General features: G+C 43.0%; 1 long non-coding RNA gene across 2 annotated transcripts; it reads left to right on the top strand.

Annotated features, from left to right (window-relative positions):
• Nucleotides 1-2,983: 2,983 nt before the first annotated feature.
• Nucleotides 2,984-6,052, top strand: LOC125531552. 2 transcript variants are annotated; one of them, XR_007293324.1, is made up of 5 exons: nt 2,984-4,110; nt 4,620-4,729; nt 4,854-4,906; nt 5,699-5,773; nt 5,842-6,052. It is a non-coding gene; the product is annotated as an uncharacterized LOC125531552 (long non-coding RNA). The 2 variants fall into 2 exon arrangements; XR_007293323.1 differs by having other exon boundaries at nt 5,699-6,052.
• Nucleotides 6,053-6,435: the final 383 nt, after the last annotated feature.

Below are 6,435 nucleotides of genomic sequence, written 5' to 3'. Positions count from 1 at the left end.
TCTGACCAAACAGGTATGAAGGGGTGGCCTGGGCACGTCCGGTGTAGCCCATCGGCGCTGTCCAGCGGTAAAAGATCTCATGCCATTGCTGAAATTCACGTCCCCCACCCATGGCATTTTGGTCATTTCGCATCTGTGCCCTTTTCCGATTCGCTGCCTCCTCCCCCAATGAGTGCCTCCCTCATTTTTCTCTCCCTCACATCTCTCTCTCTCGAGAGCCGCCGCCGCCAGTCATCCTCCCCGTCCGCCGCCCCAACCATCCGCAGCCGCGCCACCATCCCCTCCCGTTCCTCTCCCGCAGCTGAGCCAGCCATGGCTGGGAAGAAGTGTAAGTCCTCTTCCTTCCTCCCTCACCCCTGATCTGAATCCTCTCCCGGAACCCCAGCCAGCCGCACGCATCCTATATGGCGCCGCCCAGCTCGCAGCCCTTGGCCGCCGAGCCATCGCGAGGCTCCTCGCGCAAGCGCACGACCTCCTCAAAGGCTGCGCCCGAGGCCGACCTGGTGTTCACCGTCATCAAGGAAAGTTAAGGGAGGGGGAGGGGATGGAAGGGATCGAGCGCCCAGGTGAGGCAGCGCCCAGATCCACAGGGCCATCGACACTTCGTCATCGACCTCATCCGCGACCGTCCTCGAGGTCGGCCATGGTGGTCCGGCCCGGCAACAGCCATGGAAGGAGACGCTCGAATCCCTGGCCCTCCAAGTACGCGCCTGCTGCAGGCCATCTCCGACGAGCTCATCCACAGATCTCCAACTATGGTGCGTGCGCATGATACCTAAACCCCTTGTCTTGTCGGTTTCTTCATCTCCCCTCCTTGTGATTCCTTGTTTTGTTTTGTGCGCAGAGTTGCTCCGATCTGGAAGAGGTGGTGGAGCTTTTGTTGTTGCTGCTGCAGGTGGACGAGGCACCACCCCCTCTTTCTACTTCTGGAAACAACCTGGTGGTGATTGCTAATTTCAGTGTTAAAAAATTCAGTTCAATTCAGTCATGTTCTTTTTCTTTTGTGGGGAAATTCAGTCACATTCAATGTTCAACTTTTAGAGTTAACAAACTATTGTTATGACCACTGTGGTTTAGATGTTCAGAAATTCAGACAAGTGGTATGATGAAATGAGCCACCTTTTAACCCCCTACTAAACCTACCGTGAACGTGTAGAGAGCCAATGCAGGGAGGTGTGGACATTTTACCATGTTCATAGGAAGAAATCAACATAAAATACACAACTTGTAGATGATTTGTCAACCACCATCAAACACGACTTGTAACTTTCTGGACTAAACTGAACCGTGCAATTGACTCAAAACAAAACTGAACCGTGCAATTGACTCAAAAATAAATAGTAAATATACTTTGGTTGTGTCTGCAGAATTGCATTATGGAAAGATGTGTGTGAGGTTACCCCATCGCCACTGGTTCCAACTTTGTCCATCATGTCGCTCTGATGAGAAGACCTCGTCCATGTTTCATTAATAGGGCAGAGTGCTGCTGAAGTATCTATGTTGAACAATTATAACAGTACCAAGACAAATTATAACAGTGCCAAGAAAGTTTGCTCCAATTGCATTTGACGCAGAAGGCACAACACCGCCATCATGCGTCAGGTTCAGTAGAAGGCACGACACCGCCACGCTCTCCTCCACTACAACGCCATGCACCCGGTAATTAAACATGCTTTCTCTTCATTCAAGTAGTAAGAGCATCTCCAGCCCCCCCCCCCCCCCCCCCCCCCCCCCCCCCCCCCCCCCCCGAGTGCCACCCCCAGGCGCCTTTCCTTCTACCGGCGAGCTAAAAATGGCAAAAAAAAAGGCCCAGCCATGCCCCCGAAGACCTCAAAAAGGTGCCGGCGAACCCAGGCCACACCGAACGCGCTGGGGGGCTGCTAGGGGCGCCGGCGGAAGCAACAGCCAATCATATTCCTCCATGTATCATTTTTTTCTGGTCCACTCATTCACTTTTTTCCTGGCGACTGTCCTGGGGGCACCAACGGCTGGGAAACCGTCCTCGCGTTTCATTCGGCGAAGGTGTTTTGCCCCCCAGGACGTGCTATATTTGGCCCGGCGATTGTCCTGGGGGGCTCCAACGGCTGGAGATGCTCTAATTCATTGTATTTGCATGTTTCCAGCAGCCATGTATCAAAAAAAGCTTCAGCTTTGGGTTGTTGATTTAGCAGCATCAATCATTAATTGTTCTGCTATATATGTTCTTAACCATGACAACCTGATTAGGCTCTTAGTTTATTATGGTCTTTGTTCTGGGTGGATCTCTGACTATTCTGGGTGGGCATGAATCTCTTCTTTGTTTCTTCATCTCCTCTTATTCTGATTCCTGCGTTTGTTTTATGTGAAGGTTGCTCCGATGAGGACAAGCTGCTTCTGCAGGTGGACAGGCCCTCAAGGCTGCTCTGCCTATTCCTCCTGCTACCCCCACACGTGGTGAGCCCCACCCGTTCTCGAGCTACCCCTGCAAATCTGATGTGAAGTGCACAAAATACTTGCAATTGTTCTCGACACAAGAGCATGTCATGTATTGTTCTATTTGAATGTGCAATTTCATTGCTTCTATGCTGTTTGATGCTTGCTTCACAAGAGGGAAATCATGGATATAAACTGCGCTTCCTTTCAAGTTGAATAGTAATGATCACCATTTGGTTCCATTTTCTCCTCTGCATCCAGTGTTCACTCTCTCATAGATGTCCATATATACACAGTTCTGATCTTCTTTTTTCTGCGGCTCCATACAGCGAACACAAAGCCGTCGATGCATTGAGGGCTCAATGTCGTCTCCGCCGGCTGAGCGGCAAGCCGGGGTTGGGCCTGCACACCGTCTATCAGCACCCTCCCGCGTCTCCATTCACGGATCTGCAGGTCAACCCCTCTTCTCCTCCTATCCACGCATCTTCTTTTCCAGAGCTAGGTGTATGGTTGCATGGCAATTTGTGTTTTGGGGCTCACCATGTTCTGCTTGCCCTGGTTGGCCAATGAGGCTTTCCTTTTCTGGTAAAGGCCAAATGTACTATTCTCTATGCTTTATATTTTTGTAGTTCCTTTGTTTCCATGCTTGTTTTTTGATGGGGTGTAAATATATGCTTTTTTGTTCCTTGTCTGGATTCAGGTAGGGCCTAACATTATTGTTCCTTTGTGCATGGAAATGTTGGTGGTTTTGTTCCTTTGTGTATGGAAGGGGGCCTTGATTAGAATTTCTAACGTTTGAGTTGTAATTAGTGTTTTTGTTACACATGAAAACATATGGTTGTTTGTCCAATCACATATGAAAAAGAGAGGATTGTTTGTCCAACAATTTTCTTTCTCTGTGATAGTTTTACTACAAATAAAGCATAGTCACTATTACATCCTATTTTATATCTTGTTGTGTCGTGATGTCTGTATAGACTCTGTCTACGTCCTTTTGACATTCCAAGTTTTGTTTTTCTATGGCTCAATTAGTTACCCCGTATCAAGAGAAATTTAACTGGTATTTGCGGTAGAGTTAGCTGAATTCATGAAGCAATGATTTAGTTATTATTAAAGCTGAAACACAACATGTTTTGACAAATGCGTTCTAAGTAAAGCCTCCAACTAACATAACCAAAAACATATTCTTTAGGTTTATCATCTATTGAAGTATTATGTAGAATTTAAAATCATACGAGGCAAAGCAAATGAGCTCTATGCACTTTCCATGTAGCACAGAACAAAAATAATCATGTATATTTTGGATGCACCTAGATATACTCATCAGCAAGGCTGAGGTTATAGGGCACTCACCCACATTGTCGATATCTCCGTCACTATGATCACCCACATGATGGACAATTCCCTTCTTTCTTTTCTCTGTGGCTATTGACACTTAATGCTATTACTGTGTGCATATATGTACTGTGATCCATTCTCATTCTTCATATCTTGAGAAACTATCTCAAGATACTCGCGTTTGTGTTTTGGAGAAAGCCTATTCTATGATTAATATATCGAGTATGGATGGCGCGATATCACCTCTCTTTATGATGATGTTCTTACAGAATATAGGTTTTATGGTAACACGTCTTAGCCAACACCTATACTGATGCTCAGACCAGATGATTATAGTCTCTCCTTGCTATTTTTCTTGAGGTGTGTACATCTATCTAGACAATTTAATTAAAATATATATTCCATACAAACCATCAATACATGTTAGTTGACGTTGAAACTAATCGGTAAAAAGGTTGTCCCTTTCGCATTTTATGGACATAAAGATTTGGTGTTGACTGTCGATCTTTAGTTAACACATGACCTTACAACCATAGGGAGTGGGAAAAAACTTATATGTTTGGCACATTTGAAGAACATATCATAGTAACAAAGTTTTGGTAAACAATGTCCTAGATCTCAACCATATAGAAATACTAAATATATGTTTATTTGTATATGGATTAATTATACAGACTTATAAAACCTTGTGCAGGGCACATAAAAGAAATTTGAAATAACTATTATTTCAATATTTGCTTTTTCAGTTGAGCATAATAGTTTATAGCCTGATAGGCTTGGACATAATTGTCTACATGTACTGCTCAGTAGGCGACATCCTTTGGGAAATTGAGGATGTCCTCGTGCATTTCTAAATACAATTGTGGCAGATCTGAGGAAGGAGGGGAGGAATAATCTCGCGGGAGAGTTCGGTGCAGAGGAAGAAGAACAAGATATTATTTATTTCTTGTGAACAGTCAAGCTTGTGCATTGTCCCACTGTAAGTTATTTCAACAATAGTAGTAACTGTTATCTCTGGCCATCTGTCGCGACATTTTATTTAACCACCAATGCATATTTATTTTCTTGTTAATAACTCTCATAATTGCCTGCTACTGTTTCAGTTCTGGGGCCAGGCAACCTTGAATCCAACGTCCACCTGCAGGCTACATCTCAGGTAGGATAAAAAGATTGCAGTGAACTTGATGGGTATATCATTATTGTTGCCTCCTAATTTGTGTGATGAGCAAATGTGTAGATTGTGTGTAAATCCGAGATGCCTAAAACGGTTGGGAAGTGAACTTGTTACCTCGGTTCAGTTTAATGGCATGTTAAACTCGATGCACTTTCTGGACTGTGACATTTTTCCTGAAATTTTGGAAGTGACTGCTAATGTAGTCTAAATAGAGTGACTGAGTAGTTACTTTCTCACAAGAGTTGACTTCCCGTTATTACTCCCTCCGTCCGAAAATACTTGTCATCAAAATGGATAAAAGGTGATGTATCTCGAACTAAAATACGTCTAGATACATCCTCTTTTATCCATTTTGATGACAAGTATTTCCGGACGGAGGGAGTACTTGCTAAGATGGATTGGTGGTTTTTATGTTAGATGAAAAATATTACATCAATCTTTACGGCTTTTTATGGGCAAGTGATTCCGACTCCATAATAAGGAATAATATAGCCCCAGTGCTGTGATAATGTTAAAACATTTACCTTTTTTATCGGTTCAAGTTATGTATTTGCTGCGAAAAAATGGTCTTATATCAAATAATAGCCTGGAGCTTTTGGAGTGTTATTACTTGTATTTGTTGCTTGGATGTATAAACCTTCAGCAGACTGTCAGTTTTGCTTTTATATAATCTGTTTGTTTAAGTCTGCTGCATATTGGTCAAAAGCTCATGCTAATTGATGATGTTAGGTGATGATCTTGTATCTAACAGTGATTTCTGAATGCATGCTAAAGAAAACTCATGAACATCATGGCGCCTTGTTGATGGGGTGATCAATAGCTACTATATTGGGACCCTGCACTTAAATTGTAGGTCTGATTTTGTTTTGGAGTTCTCCTGCTACCCACAAGCTCAGATAGTTCTTTTGTTTGTGCAGGGCAAATTGCAAAGCATATTATGAATTGTTACAAGAAACTATTTCCGCTGTTTTGGTGCAACGATGTTGCTTTTTAGTATGCTTCCCGTATCTTGGTATCTTGGAATAATAAACAGATAGATGTCGTGTACCAAGATTGTTCCTTGTTGTTAAGAGGGATACAAATATTATACAAGAATTTTTCTGATGACTCCTAAAGCATATTTGGATATACAGCAAAGTATATTGTCGCTTCCCTGTTAGTAAAACGATTATGTTAGAAATTTGGTTGGCAGCCCCTACATTTGGCTGATTGCTAGCTGACTGGATTACTCATGTTTGCGGACTCTGGTAACTTATGCCTACCAAGAACTACATGAATTTTGTGTCTTGCTGCAGTGAACATTACCAAACTAATTCTAAAGGTGTTATAATCATGTTTTCTTTTGCATTATCAACTTTTAACTTTTGTCATTTGTTAACACATTCCTTTTGCATTATCAACTTTTAACTATTGTCATTTGTTAACACGATTATTTAGCATGTTCACTATGCGAGTACTCCCTCCGTCCGAAAATACTTGTCATCAAAATAGATAAAAAGGAATGTATCTAG

The sequence above is a fragment of the Triticum urartu genome, unplaced genomic scaffold, assembly GCF_003073215.2.
Source record: "Triticum urartu cultivar G1812 unplaced genomic scaffold, Tu2.1 TuUngrouped_contig_746, whole genome shotgun sequence".
Classification (NCBI taxonomy): Eukaryota; Viridiplantae; Streptophyta; class Magnoliopsida; order Poales; family Poaceae; genus Triticum; species Triticum urartu.
The sequence above is the reverse complement of the archived record's forward strand: the minus strand, read 5'-3'. Positions and strand labels throughout refer to the sequence as shown.